This window comes from Pristiophorus japonicus, chromosome 3 (genome assembly GCF_044704955.1).
Source record: "Pristiophorus japonicus isolate sPriJap1 chromosome 3, sPriJap1.hap1, whole genome shotgun sequence".
Taxonomy (NCBI): Eukaryota; Metazoa; Chordata; class Chondrichthyes; family Pristiophoridae; genus Pristiophorus; species Pristiophorus japonicus.
The window spans coordinates 31,766,772-31,782,207 of record NC_091979.1 but is presented as its reverse complement, the minus strand read 5'-3'; the positions used below and the strand labels follow the sequence as shown (position 1 = coordinate 31,782,207).

The window sequence follows — 15,436 nt, the reverse complement described above, 5'->3', positions numbered from 1 at the left end:
GGATGAAAGGAATTGAATGTAATATCTCCAAGTTTGCAGATGCTGGGTGGCAGTGTGAGCTGTAAGGAGGATGCTAAGAGGCTGCAGGGTGACTTGGACAGGTTAGGTGAATGGGCAAATGCATGACAGATGCAGTATAATGTGGATAATTGTGAGGTTATCCACTATGGTGGCAAAAACAGGAAGGCAGAATATTATCTGAATGGTGACAGATTAGAAAAAGGGGAGGTGCAATGAGACCTGGCTGTCATGGTACATCAGTCATTGAAAGTTGGCATGCAGATACAGCAGGCGGTGAAGAAGGCAAATGGTATGTTGTCCTTCATAGCGAGATTATTTGAGTAAAGGAGCAGGGAGGTCTTACTGCAGTTATGCAGTGCCTTGGTGAGGCCACACCTTGAATATTGTGTACAGTTTTGGTCTCCTGATCTGAGGAAGGACGTTCTTGCTATTGAGGGAGTGCAGCGAAGGTTCACCAGACTGATTCCTGGGATGGCAGGACTGACATATGAGGAGAGACTGGATCGACTGGGCCTGTGTTCACTAGAGTTTAGAAGGATGAGAGGGGATCTCATGGAAACATATAAAATTCTGACAGGGCTGGACAGGTTAGATGCAGGAAGAATGTTCCCGATGTTGGGGAAGTCCAGAACCAGGGGACATAAACGTAGGATAAGGGGTAAGCCATTTAGGACTGAGATGAGGAGGAACTTCTTCACTCAGAGAGTTGCTAACCTATGGAATTCCCGACCGCAGAGAGTTGTTGATGCCAGTTCATTGGATATATTCAAGAGGAAGTTAGATATGGCCCTTGTGGCTAAGGGGATCAAGGGGTATGGAGAGAAAGCAGGAACGGGGTACTGAAGGAATGATCAGCCATGATCTTATTGAGTGGTGGTGCAGGCTCGAAGGGCCGGATGGCCTACTCCTGCACCTATTTTCTATGTTTCTATGTTTCCGATAATCACCTCTGGCGATAACTGGAAACAGAAACCAATGCCTCTCAGAACCAGCCTGTGTCTGCGTCCGCGGATATTGTTACAACACAAGTACCAGGTGATTACTTTTTAAAGCAACTAACGATCCAATTGACCTGTTGGCACTTCATTTACTTTGAAAAGATTACAGGTTAAACGTAATTAATTCACAGTTCAGTGGATTGCCTGGGAACATTTTAAATTTGGCTTTGCACTCGACTGCGTTTATACTGTAGCAAGTATGAAATGGATGTCCGTAACCTACTAAAGGTTCCTGAATACAAAGCCTTGGAAATCATCTTCATTTATGACCAGGATTTAAGACTGATTTATGGGACAGTTTGCCTGAGACTGTCATTGTGTTCTGCAGTCGGCTGTGTACTGATATGTCCCACTCCAGGAACTTGAGCACGTAAAATCTAGACTGAGACTCCAGTACAGTGCTAAGGGAGTGCTGCACTGTCGGAGGTGCCATCGTTCGGATGAGACGCTAACAACCGAGGTCCCATCTGCTCTCTTGGGTGGACATAAAAGATCCCATGGCACTATTTCGAAGAAGAGCAGGGGAGTTATCTCCGGTGTCTTCAATCAACATAACAAAAAACAGATTATCTGGTCATTATCACATTGCTGTTTGTGGGAGCATGCTGTGCAGAAGTTGGCTGCCACGTTTCCCACATTACAAAGGTGACTACACTCCAAAAGTACTTAATTGGATGTAAAGCGATTTGAAACGTCCGGCGGTCGTGAAAGGCGCTATATAAATGCAAGTTTTTCTTTATTATTTTGTGAGTAATCTTATTTCCTTTACCCAAATGTTCCTGTTAAATACTGACCTGTATCGTATGTACTGTGTGCTTTACTTTTAAACAGCAAACTAAATTTAGTTTTGATATCCATGCATTTAGATCAAAACTGCAGAGAACTAGAAGGTAATGGATACTCGGAATGCAGACTGCAATTTCGTCAAGGGGTTCAAATAATCTCATAAATCAAGAAAGAAAATACATGCATTTATATGAGCACCTAATCATGTCCTCAGGATGTCCCAAAGCACTTCACAACACTGATTACTTTTGAAGTGTGGTCACTGTTATGCTGTAAAGGAATGCACCGGCAGGTTTGCACACAGCAAAATCTCACAACAGCAGTTTAGATGAATAACCATCAGGAAAGCTCGCTGCCCTGCTTTGAATAGCTCATTGGATCTGGGTGTCATGACCTGGGTGTCATGGTATATCAGTCAGTGAAATTTAGCATGCAGGTACAGCAGGTGGTGAAGAAGGCAAATGGCATGTTGGCTTTCATAGCGAGAAGAATTGAGTCCAGAAGCAGGGAGGTCTTACTGCAGTTATACAGGGCCTTGGTGAGGCCACACCTTGAATATTGTGTGCAGTTTTGTTCTCCTAATCTGAGGAAGGACATTCTTGCTATTGAGGGAGTGCAGCGAAGGTTCACCAGACTGATTCCTGGGATGGCAGGACTGACATATGAAGAAAGACTGAATCGACTAGGCTTACATTCACTGGAATTTAGATGAATGAGAGGGGATCTCATAGAAACATATAAAATTCTGACGGGATATGGACAGGTTAGATGCAGGAAGAATGTTCCTGATGTTGGGGAAGTCCAGAACCAGGGGTCACAGTCTAAGGATAAGGGGTAAGCCATTTAGGACCGAGATGAGGAGAAACTTCTTCACTCAGAGGATTGTGAACCTGTGGAATTCTCTACCACAGAAAGTTGTTGAGGAAAGTTTGTTAGATATATTCACAAGGGAATTAGATGTGGCCCTTACGGCTAAAGCGATCAAGGGGTACAGAGAGAAAGCCGGAATGGGGTACTGAGGTGAATGATCAGCCATGATCATATTGAATAGTGGTGCAGGCTCGAAGGGCCGAATGGCCTACTCCTGCACCTATTTTTGATGTTTCTATGTTTTGTGCCTACTTGAATAGGTACATAGATTGCAGCGGTACAAGAAGCAGGCCTACCGCTGTAATGTATGCACCTGTGAGTATGCTCACAGATTTGTAGAGCTGTTGCTAGTCCCATGCAATTGGTTTTGACAAGTTTGAAGGTTTCTTTAAGACGGTAACCAAAAGGAAAAATCTGCAGCAAGAATGGAGTAAATATGTTTGTAATGTATGCACCTGTGAGTATGCTGTGAGTATGCTTTGTAGAGCTATTGCTCTCCACTTTGCCATCCTCTTTTGCCATGCGGATACGCCATGGCGCACCATCTTGCCATCCTGAGGCGGCGGAGCCCCCAATGGAGTGCTCTCCAGATGGGAGTCCTCCCTTTATTTATTGGGGACTTGGCCTGGAGGGTGTTGCACGGGGCAGTCCCATGCAATAAATATTTAAGTTGGTTCACGGACTCCCAGGCGACCTGTAAATTCTGCGGTCTGGAGGAGTCCGTGTTCTATGTTTATGTTGAATGTGTTAGGCTGCAGCCCCTCTTCCATTATTTGAAAGGGCTGCTCCTCAAGTTTTGGCTGCACGTCAGTCCCACGCTCCTGATCTTTGGGCACCCTGTGCGGAGGGGAGCGGGCAGATGGGAGGGCCTCTTTGTAAGACTGGTCCTGGGCATGGCCAAGGGGGCCATCAACCAGTCCAGGCAGTGGGCGGTCGAGGGGGTTGTTCAGCCTGACTGCCTGCCCCTCTTCCGCAATTAGGTTCGTGCCTGGGTGTCCCTGGAGATGGAACACGTGGTATGCTGATGGCCTTCCATGAGAGGTGGACACCAGAGGGACTGGAGTGCATCATCACCCCCGGCAACAAAATTTTAATTTGATTGGTTTTTGTTCCAAAGTTTAATTTGTTAATGTGTCAGTTCTAGTGCCCCCTCTAGTGTGTGTGTGTGAGGGGGGGGGGGGGCACTTGATTTATTGCTTTACAAAAATAGTTGTAGAGCTATTGCATTGTGAATGGCTTTGCCAGTCACATAACGTTCACAAGACTCAATAAAACCCCAGTCAGTTGGGTCTAGTTCATCTACAATGAGGTATGTAGTTGTGAGCCTAGCGGATTGAATTGGTAACGTGTAGTGTGATTGTTAAAACCTTATTAATAAACCAATTAGTTCTTAATAGCAATGTGTTGCTAAGAATTCTTAAGCTAAGAATCCATGAAGCAAATACATTATATCCATGACCTTCTGAAGGGGAAGCTCGGAAGGGCAATAAGTGCCGGCCTTGCCAGCGACACCTGTATGCCAAAAATTAGAGACCTCAACTTGAGTATTGTGTGCAGTTTTAGACTCCTAATCTGAGGAAGGACATTCTTGCTATTGAGGGAGTGCAGCAAAGGTTCACCAGACTGATTCCCGGGATGGCAGGACTGACATATGAAGAAAGACTGGATCGACTAGGCTTATATTCACTGGAATTTAGAAGAATGAGAGGGGATCTCATAGAAGCATATAACATTCTGATGGGATTGGACAGGTTAGATGCAGGAAGAATGTTCCTGATGTTGGGGAAAACCAGAACCAGGGGTCACAGTCTAAGGATAAGGGGTAAACCATTTAGGACCAAGATGAAGAGAAACTTCTTCACTCAGAGAATTGTGAACCTGTGGAATTCTCTACCACAGAAAGTTGTTGAGGCCAATTCGTTGGATATATTCAAGAGGAAGTTAGATGTGGCCCTTACGGCTAAAGGGATCAAGGGGTATGGAGAGAAAGCAGGAATGGGGTACTGAAGTTGCATGATCAGCCATGATCATATTGAATGGTGGTGCAGGCTTGAAGGACCAAATGGCCTGCTCCTGCACCTATTTTCTATGTTTCTATTATTTTTTGGTTTTAAACAGGGCTTTGGTATACTTTTCTATCTGAAATTACAAGACTGACATTCAATCAAGGGTCAACTAAACTCTGATATTTCTGCATTGATAAAGAATGTATCTGTTGCCATTCAGCAGATAAACAGGGATGTTTTAAGGGTGGGTTGATTTCATGGTTGCTCTTTTTTCTATGGTTGGCATCATGATTGACATTGGCCAGTGAGGTTTGTTCCAATGATGCGAGTTAAAGTTTTAATGATTGTGATGAAATCACTACAAGTTTAGTGATTGCTCTTCTCCAGTAAATTACCGAAGCATGAGAGTCAGTGTATAAAACAATATGACATAATACATAAGCAGTGCATCTTTGGATTATTCCTCTCTATGAAAGAATTGAAAATGGCACTGCAACTGATTGCTGGCAATGTGTTCATTAAAATTTTAATAGAAACTTAAATATGCTTTTAGAAGAAAATAATTCCCTCGTCCTTACCCTAGCCTCGGCTGCACTGAAACTGAAAGAGACTGAAGTGAAAAATGTACCTTATTGTAGTAACCATTCATTAACAAACAAGATTGGGTTATACCTTATAAAATTTAAGTACCTTTTGAATCACTCAGATTCAATAATCCTTTGTGAAATGATTCCTTTTTAATGCTTATGGCTTTTTTTGGCACTTTTCCCCTCAAGGAAAAAAAATTCACAGTTAACTTTCAATTACATTTTTTTATTGAACACGACGCCAAAATCTGCCTTCAGTCGACAGTGCCAATGGTTTAGTATCAGGCCTGCACTCCAAATTTAGTTTTTAATTAAATATTGCAACCCGCAGATCATGACAGTAAAGGTTTAAAGTTCATCATTACTTCAATGGTTCTGCCATGCGAGTTTCAGATATCATTTAAAGTGTTGCCTTATGTATGGCCATATCTAACTTGTGTGACAGCTATACCCGTAATGAGTAGAGTTGGACTGGGGATGCTGCATGCTGAGAATCAAGGAAAAATCCCACAGTTGCACATGTAAAAAACAAGCTGAGATACCACACTTGAAGTAGCAAAAAGAGAGTTAGCAGATTTCTGCAGCGGTGCTATTTTATGTACAGGTTGTGCAATTGCCTCTACCTTTTGACATATATAGCACTAGTCACTGTGAGTCAAGTGATACTTATTGTGTTCCTGACACAGATGAGACTGCACACAGGGAGGTTAAAGTAACAGTGACCTCAGTCTTTATGAAGATACTCCAGAGTGAGGAACAGGCCTTAGAGGCCGGCATATATACAGTGCTCCCAAGAGATGCTGGGATCCATGGGGACTTCAGAGGATGCGCTCCCTGGTGGCAGAACATGGAAGTGCATGCTTTACAGATAGAAAACATCACCTCCCCCGTAAAGTCAAAGTGAAAACTATTTACAACGTGAGGCGGTCGGGAGCCTTTCTTTCCCTGGTGGACCGCCTCGGTACAAATGTCTGTTCTGATGTGTTGGCTATGCCCACACTGGGCTGGCGTGTTGTTGGCCCTGCGGGGCAGCTAGGTGAGCCTGGCCTTGCTGGGCTGTTGGGCGTGATGGGTTCGATTTCCTGGTCCGGCATGGTATCATTGATCCTTTGGGTGTGTTTTGTGGGCTCGAAAAAGGTGGTGTCTGCTGTGGGTTGTTCAGGGCAGTCTGTGGACCGTAGCCTCGTTGGGTCCAGGTGCTTTCTGCAAATTTGTCCATTGTCTAGTTTGACTATAAACATCCTACTCCCTTCTTTAGCTATCACTATGCCCACAATCCACTCGGGACCATTGTTTAGCATATACACAGGGTCATTCAGATCAATTTCCCGTGACACAGTGGCACGACAATCGTTTACATTTTGTTGCTGCCGCCTGCTCTCTACCTGATCATACAGGTTGGGGTGAACCAGCGAGAGTCTGGTTTAAAGTGTCCTTTTCATAAGTAGCTCAGCCGGAGGCACCCCTGTGAGCGAGTGGGTAGCTGAGCAGTACTCGGGACAGGCGGGTTTGGAGTGAGCCCTCTGTGACTCGTTTAAGGCTCTGTTTGATGGTTTGTACTGCCCGCTCTGCCTGCCCATTAGAGGCTGGTTTAAACGGGGCCAAGGTGACATGTTTGATCCCATTGCGGCTCATGAATTCTTTAAATTCGACACTGGTGAAACATGGCCCGTTGTCACTGACCAGTATGTCAGGTAGGTCGTGGGTGACAAACATGGTCTTCAGACTTTCAATGGTGGCGGTGGCGGTGCTTCCCGATATTATTTCACATTCAACCCATTTTGAAAAAGCATCCACCACCAGCAGGAACATTTTACCGAGAAACGGGCTCGCATAATCAACATGGATCCTCGACCATGGCCTGGAGGGCCAGGATCACAAACTTAGTGGTGCCTCTCTGGGCGCATTGCTCAACTGAGCACACATGCTTCATTGCCGTACACAGGACTCTAAGTCAGAGTCGATACCGGGCCACCACACGTGGGATCTGGCTATCTCTTTCATCATTATTATACCCGGGTGTGTGCTGTGGAGATCGAGATGAACGTCTCCCTGCCCTTTTTGCGTAGCACTATGCGGTTACCCCACAACAGGCAGTCTGCCTGAATGATCAGCTCGTCCTCACATCTCTGGAATGCCTTGATTAGCTCTAGCATTTCAACGGGGATGCTGGCCCAGCTCCCATGCAGCCCATAGTTTTTTACGAGGGACAGCATGCACTCCCATGTTCCGTCACCAGGGAGCACGACCCCTGAAGTCCCAAGGGATCCCAGCATCCCTTGGGAGCACTGTATATAAACCGGCCCCTAAGGCCTGTTCCTCACTCTGGAGTGTCTTAATAAAGACTGAGGTCACTGTTACTTTAACCTCCCTGTGTGCAGTCTCATCTGTGTTAGGAACATAATAACTGGCGATGAGTATACGAATTCAATGCAAAGATGCAGCAAACTGTGGGCATCCTGGAGAAGTTCTCGGAGGATGAGGACTGGGAAGCCTATGTTGAACGGCTAGACCAGTACTTTGTAGCCAACGAGCTGGACGGAGAAGGAAGCGCTGCAAAAAGGAGAGCGGTCCTCCTCACGGTCTGCTGGGCACCGACCTACAGCCTCATGAAGAATCTTCTGTCTCCAGTGAAACCCACAGATAAGTTGTATGATGAGCTGTGTACACTGGTTCGGGAGCCTCTTAACCCGAGGGAGAGTGTGCTGATGGTGAGGTATCGGTTCTACACGTGCCAGCGAACTGAAGGTCAGGAAGTGGCGAGCTACGTCGCCGAGCTAAGGTGACTTGCAGGACAATGTGAGTTTGATGGCTACCTGAAGCAAATGCTCAGAGACTTTTTTGTACTGGGCATTGGCCACAAGACCATCCTACGAAAATCTTTGATTGTAGAGACACTGACCCTCAACAAGGCCATTGCGATAGCACGGTGTTTATGTCCACATGTGATAACACCAAACAAATCTCTCAGCACACAAGTGCGAGCAATGTTCGTAAATTAACTGGAACTGTGTTTGCAAGCAGAAATGTACAGGGCAGAAACCACGAGTCTGCAACTGCCAGCAGGCCTTAGGTGACCCAGATGACTCAGAGTCCGCAACAAAGAATGAATGCAAGGCAATTCACACCTTGTTGGCATTGTGGATGCTGCCATTTAGACTATTCATGCCACTTCAAAGATATGTTTGCAAGAGCTTTGGAACAATGGGGCACCTCCATAACCACTACGTGGCAGAGGAAGATCGGTCCATGGTGGATCAAAGCAATTTCAAGGCGGCAGATGCTGAATTACATGGGGTGCACACTTTTTTGACAAAATGTCCACCTATAATGCTAAATGTAAAATTGAGTGGCTTACCCGTAGCCATGGAACTGGACACTGGCGCTAGCCAATCTATTATGAGTAAAAAGATGTTTGAGAGACTGTGGTGCAACAAGGCACTCAGACCAGCCCTGAGCCCCATCCACACGAAACTGAGAACGAACACCAAAGGGCTTATCACTGTCCTGGGCAGCGCCATGGTCAAGGTCACCTACGAGGGCATGGTGCACGAACTGCCACTCTGGATTGTCCCGGGCGATGGCCCCACACTGCTTGGAAGGAGCTGGCTGGGCAAAATCCGCTGGAACTGGGATGACATCCGAGTGCTATCACATGTCGATGAGGCCTCATGTACCCAGGTTCTGAACAAATTCCCTTCCCTATTTGAACCAGGCATTGGAAACTTTTCCGGGGCGAAGGTACGGTTCACTTGGTCACAGAGGCACGACCCATCCACCACAAGGCGCGAGTAGTACCTCACATGATGAGGGAGAGAGTGGAAATCGAGCTGGACAGGCTGCAATGCGAGGGCAGCATCTCCCCAGTGGAATTCAGCGAGTGGGGCTGCCCGATTGTACCAGTACTCAAAAGTGATGGCACGGTCAGGATTTGCGGCGATTATAAAGTAACCATTAATCGTTTCTCGCTACAGGACCAATAGCCGCTACCTAAGAAAGATGACCTATTTGCAACGCTGGCAGGAGGAAAGACGTTCACAAACCTTGACCTGACTTCGGCCTACATGACACAGGAGCTGGAGGAGTCTTCGAAGGGCCTCACCTGCATCAATACGCACAAGGGACGGTTCATCGACAACAGATGCCCGTTTGGATTTTGGTCGGTTGCAGTGATCTTCCAGAGAAACATGGAGAGCCTACTCAAGTTGATCAAGCAGACGCAACATGGATTCATGAAGGGGAAATCATGTTTATCTAATTTACTGGAATTCTTTGAGGATATAACGAGCATGGTGGATAGAGGTGTTACGATGGATGTGGTGTATTTAGATTTCCAAAAGGCATTCGATAAGATGCCACACAAAAGGTTACTGCAGAAGATAAAGGTACGCAGAGTCAGAGGAAATGTATTAGCATGGATCGAGAATTGATTGGCTAACAGAAAACAGAGAGTCGGGATAAATGGGTCCTATTCGGGTTGGAAATCGGTGGTTAGTGGTGTGCCACAGGGATCGGTGCTGGAATCACAACTGTTTACAATATACATAGATGACCTGGAAGAGGGGACCGAGTGTAGTGTAACAAAATTTGCAGATGACACAAAGATTAGTGGGAAAGCGGGTTGTGTAGAGGTCACAGAGAGGCTGCAAAGAGATTTAGATAGGTTAATCGAATGGGCTAAGGTTTGGCAGATGGAATACAATGTCGGAAAATGTGAGGTCATCCACCTTGGGAAAAAAAACAGTAAAAGGGAATATTATTTGAATGGGGAGAAATTACAACATGCTGCAGTGCAGAGGGACCTGGGGGTCCTTGTGCATGAATCCCAAAAAGTTAGTTTGCAGGTGCAGCAGATAATCAGGAAGGCGAATGGAATGTTGGCCTTCATTGCGAGAGGGATGGAGTACAAAAGTACGGAGGTCCTGCTGCAACTGTATAGGGTATTAGTGAGGCCACACCTGGAGTACTGCGTGCAGTTTTGGTCACCTTACTTAAGGAAGGATATACTAGCTTTGGAAGGGGTACAGAGACGATTCACTAGGCTGATTCCGGAGATGAGGGGGTTACCTTATGATGATAGATTGAGCAGACTGGGTCTTTACTCGTTGGAGTTCAGAAGGATGAGGGGTGATCTTATAGAAACATTTAAAATAATGAAAGGGATAGACAAGATCGAGGCAGAGAGGTTGTTTCCACTGGTCGGGGGGACTAGAACTAGGGGGCACAGCCTCAAAATACGGGGGAGCCAATTTAAAACCGAGTTGAGAAGGAATTTCTTTTCCCAGAGGGTTGTGAATCTGTGGAATTCTCTGCCCAAGGAAGCAGTTGAGGCTAGCTCATTGAATGTATTCAAATCACAGATAGATAGATTTTTAACCAATAAGGGAATTAAGGGTTATGGGGAGCGGGCGGGTAAGTGGAGCTGAGTCCATGGCCAGATCAGCCATGATCTTGTTGAATGGCAGAGCAGGCTCGAGGGGCTAGATGGCCTACTCCTGTTTCTAATTCTTCTGTTATATCACGCACGGTGGTTTTTCAGGACGACATATTGGTCACGGGTCGGGACTCCGGCAAGCACTTATAAAACCTGGAGGAGGTCCTCCAGCGACTGGATCGCGTAGGGCTGCGGCTGCAGAGGTCGAAATGCGTCTTCATGGCAACAGAGGTTGAGTTTTTGGGTAGAAATATCGCAGCGGACGGCATTCGGTCCACAGACGCCAAGACAGAGGCTATCAGGAATGCACCCAGGCCATAGAACATCACGGAGCTGCGGTCGTTCCTGGGACTCCTCATCTATTTTGGTAAATTCCTACCGGGGTTAAGCACTCTCTTAGCGCCCCTACATGTGTCATTGCATAAGTGGGTATGAGGAAAAAAAAACAAGTAATTGCTTTTGAGTAAGCCAGAAACATTTTATGCTCCAACAAGCTGCTTGTATTGTATAACCCGTGTAAAAGACTCGTGCTGGCATGTGCTGCATCGTCGTACGGAGTCGGGTGTGTATTTAAATAAGCTAATGTTGCGGGGAAGTTGCAAGATCCTTCCAGGAGCTTGACTAAGGCCGAGAGGGCCTACAGCATGATTGAGAAAGAGGCATTAACGTGTGTGTTCGGAATAAAGTAAATACATCAGTAGCTGTTTTGCCTCAAATTTGAGCTGGAAACCGATCACAAGCCCCTCACATCCCTGTTCGCTGAAAACAAGGGGATAAATACTAATGCCTCAGCCCGCATACAAAGGTGGGCACTTGCATTATCAGCATATAACTGAATCATCCGCAGACTTGTTGATGGTCATGGAAGCATTTGAAAATGATAAATCACCTGTTGCGGCCCGCCAGATTAGGACTTGGGCCAGCCAAGATCCTCTGCTGTCCCTAGTAAAAAACTGTGTACTGCATGGGAGCTGGGCCAGCATCCCCCTTGAAATGCAAGAGCTAATCAAGCCATTCCAGCGGCGAAAGGATGAACTGTCCATTCATGCAGACTGCCTATTGTGGGGTAGTGCTACCCAAAAAGGGCAGGGAGACGTTCATCTCAGATCTCCACAGCACACATCCAGTTATAGTAATGATGAAAGCGATAGCCAGATCCCATGTGTGGTGGCCCGGTATCGACTCTGACTTAGAGTCCTGTGTACGGCAATGCAGCATGTGTGCTCAGTTGAGCAACGCGCCCAGAGAGGCACCACTAAGTTTGTGGTCCTGGCCCTCCAGACCATGGTCGAGGATCCATGTCGACTATGCGGGCCCGTTTCTCGGTAAAATGTTCCTGGTGGTGGTGGATGCTTTTTCAAAATGGATTGAATGTGAAATAATGTCAGGAAGCACCGCCACCGCCACCATTGAAAGCCTGTGGGCCATATTTGCGACCCACGGCCGGCCTGACATACTGGTCAGTGACAACGGGCCATGTTTCACCAGTGCCGAATTTAAAGAATTCATGACCCGCAATGGGATCAAACGTATCACCTCGGCCCCGTTTAAACCAGCCTCCAATGGGCAGGCAGAGCGGGCAGTACAAACCATCAAACAGAGTCTCAAACGAGTCACAGAAGGCTCACTCCAAACCCGCTTGTCACGAGTACTGCTCAGCTACCGCATGAGATCCCACTCGCTCACAGGGGTGCCCCCGGTTGAGCTACTCATGAAAAGGACACTTAAAACCAGACTCTCGCTGGTTCACCCCAACCTGTATGATCAGGTAGAGAGCAGGCGGCAGCAACAAAATGTAAACGATGGTCGCGCCACTTTCCCACGGGAAATTGATCTTAATGACCCTGTGTATGTGCTAAACTATGGACATGGTCCCAAGTGGATCACGGGCACGGTGATAGCTAAAGAAGGGAATAGGGTGTTTGTAGTCAAACTAGACAATGGACAAATTTGCAGAAAGCACCTGGACCAAACAAGGCTGCAGTTCACAGACTGCCCGAACAACCCACAGCAGACACCACCTTTTTTGAGCCCACAACACACACCCTGAAGATCAACGACACCACCCCGGACCAGGAAATCCAACCAATCAAACCCAACAGCCCAGCAAGGCCAGGCTCACCCAGCAGCCCTGCAGGGCCAACAACACGCCAGCCCAGCGAGGGTTCAGCCAACACACCAGAACAGACATTTGTACCGAGGCAGTCCACCAGGGAAAGAAAGGCTCCTGACCGCCTCACCTTGTAAATAGTTTTCACTTTGACTTTGGGCGGGGGAGTGATGTTGTGTAAAGCATGCACTCCCATGTTCCGCCACCAGGGAACGCATCCCCCTGAAGTCCCAATGGATCCCAGCATCCCTTGGGAGCACTGTATATAAAGGAGTTAGATGAGGTCCTTACTGCTAGGGGGATCAAGGGGTATGGCGAGAAAGCAGGAATGGGGTACTGAAGTTGAATGTTCAGCCATGAACTCATTGAATGGCGGTGCAGGCTAGAAGGGCCGAATGGCCTACTCCTGCACCTATTTTCTATGTTTCTATGTTTCTATGTTTCTATATAAGCCGGCCCCTCAGGCCTGTTCCTCACTCTGGAGTGTCTTAATAAAGACTGAGGTCACTGTTACTTTAACCTCCCTGTGTGCAGTCTCATCTGTGTTAGGAACACAATACTGTCCAGTTCCATCAGAATTTTCTATGTTTCTATGAGATCCCCTCTCATCCTTCTAAACTCCAGTGAATAAAGGCCCAGTCGATCCACGCTATCCTCATATGTCACTGCAAACCTGTAAGCGGCCTGTACCGGACCGTCAGACTGCCAAACCGTCAGACTGCCAAACGGTGGTTGTAGGGCTGGAGGAGATTGCAGAGATGGGGAGGGGTGAGGCCATGGAGGGATTTGAAAACAAGCATGAGACTTTTTAAATCGAGCCGTCGCCAGACTGGGAGCCAATGTTGATCAGCGAGCATAGGGCTGATGGGTGAATGGGACTTGATACAAGTTAGGGTATGGACAGCAGAGTTTTGGTAGTGATTTCATCTTTGAGCATTAATAGAGCATTCACTAATTATTGCCCATGCTCCATAAATTCCTGCAGCGTGCTATACCAAAGAACGAGAGCAGGCCATTTGGGCCATCATGCCTCCCATACCTTTATGTTAGCCATGCCAACTCCTATCTGAAATCCCAATTCCCTGCCCCTTTTTCAATATCCCTTAATATGCTTACTTCCCAAGTAAGTAACCATCTCCCTTTAACAGTGCCTTTGCATTCTGTAAGTTTAGCAGCGCTGCAGAGCTGAAACTGCTTTACACTAACTCTGCACCAGGAATGTAAATCAGACCCAGAGGCCCGAACTGAGTCCAAAGCAAAACAGAGTGAGGCTTCTTCCTCCAGGGACTTTCGCACTTCATTTTTCTAGTATCAGGTTAGGGTCTGACTCTGGCTTTACATCATATTTACACTGTAACTACACTGTAAGCGAGAAGTTATAGTATGAATGCACCTTGCAACACCTCAAAATATGTACTTGAAGTGCTGTAACCTGCAAGGCTACAGACCAAGAGCTGGAAAGTGGCTTCGGCTGATTTGTTGTCTGGCCCGGATACGATGGGCCGAAATGGCTTCCTTCCGTGCTGTACATTTCTATGATTCCATGATTCTAAAAAGAAAAACTTGAATTTATATAGCGCCTTTCACAACCATCAGACATCTCAGCATTTTACAGCCAATGAAGTACTTTTGGAGTGTAGTCACTGTTGTCATGTGGGAAACGCAGCAGCCAATTTGCGCTCAAGCAAGCTCCCACAAACAGCAATGTGATAATGACCAGATAATCTGTTTTGTTATGTTGATTGAGGGATAAATACTGGCCAGGACACTGGGGATAACTCCCCTGCTCTTCTTTGAAATAGTGCCATGGGATCTTTTACATCCATTTGACGGGGTCTCGGTTTAACGTCTCATCCGAAAGACAGCACCTCGCAACAATGCAGCGCTTCTTCAGCACTGCACTGGAGTGTCAGCCTAGATTTTTGAGCTCAAGTCCTTGTAGTGGGTCTTGAGCCCACAACCTTCTGACCCAGAGGCAAGAATGCTACCCACTGAGTCATGGCTGACACTTATGACGCCAGTAGCATTCCGGGCCTGCACTTTGCGCATTCTCACAGCACATTGTGCAACTCATTTTTTTGCTCTGAATCACCTTTAACTGGCTTAGTGCTAATGCTAAGATTACGTGATTCTGGATTAGCCTACTAGAGGGAAGAATCATTTCCAATAGACTTGCGTCAAATTCCCTTCATTATTTCAATCATCTCAATCAGATAAGTATTTAACCTCCTCATCTCCCGGGAATATAACTCAAGCTCACTATGCCTAAAGTCTGCATTAGCAATTCTAAAATGGCTATCTCTATATTCGGAATCCAAACTGCTGTTGGGAATTGCTTTACCCCGTGACAAGCGTTCGGGACGCATCTCACGGAATGAGTTTTTTTTTCCTATGTAGCAAAATCCCATCATAGAATACCTTATTTTTCCAAACCTGATGCTGTATAAACAAAATTAGGACATGTTTTAAAAAAATCAGGAGAAAGACTGCTTGCTCCTGGACATGGCCAAGGTGGCCACTAACCGGTCCAGGCAGCAGGCGGTCGAGGGGGTCGTTCAGCCCGACTGCCTGCCTCTCTTCCTCAGTTATATCCGAGCCAGGGTGTCCCTGGAGATGGAGCACGC

General features: G+C 46.7%; 1 protein-coding gene across 1 annotated transcript in view; it reads left to right on the top strand.

Moving 5' to 3' along the window:
- Nucleotides 1–15,436, top strand: part of LOC139253715 (contactin-associated protein-like 5) — a 1,602,302-nt gene that overhangs the window by 72,875 nt on the left and 1,513,991 nt on the right. The window lies entirely within an intron of this gene.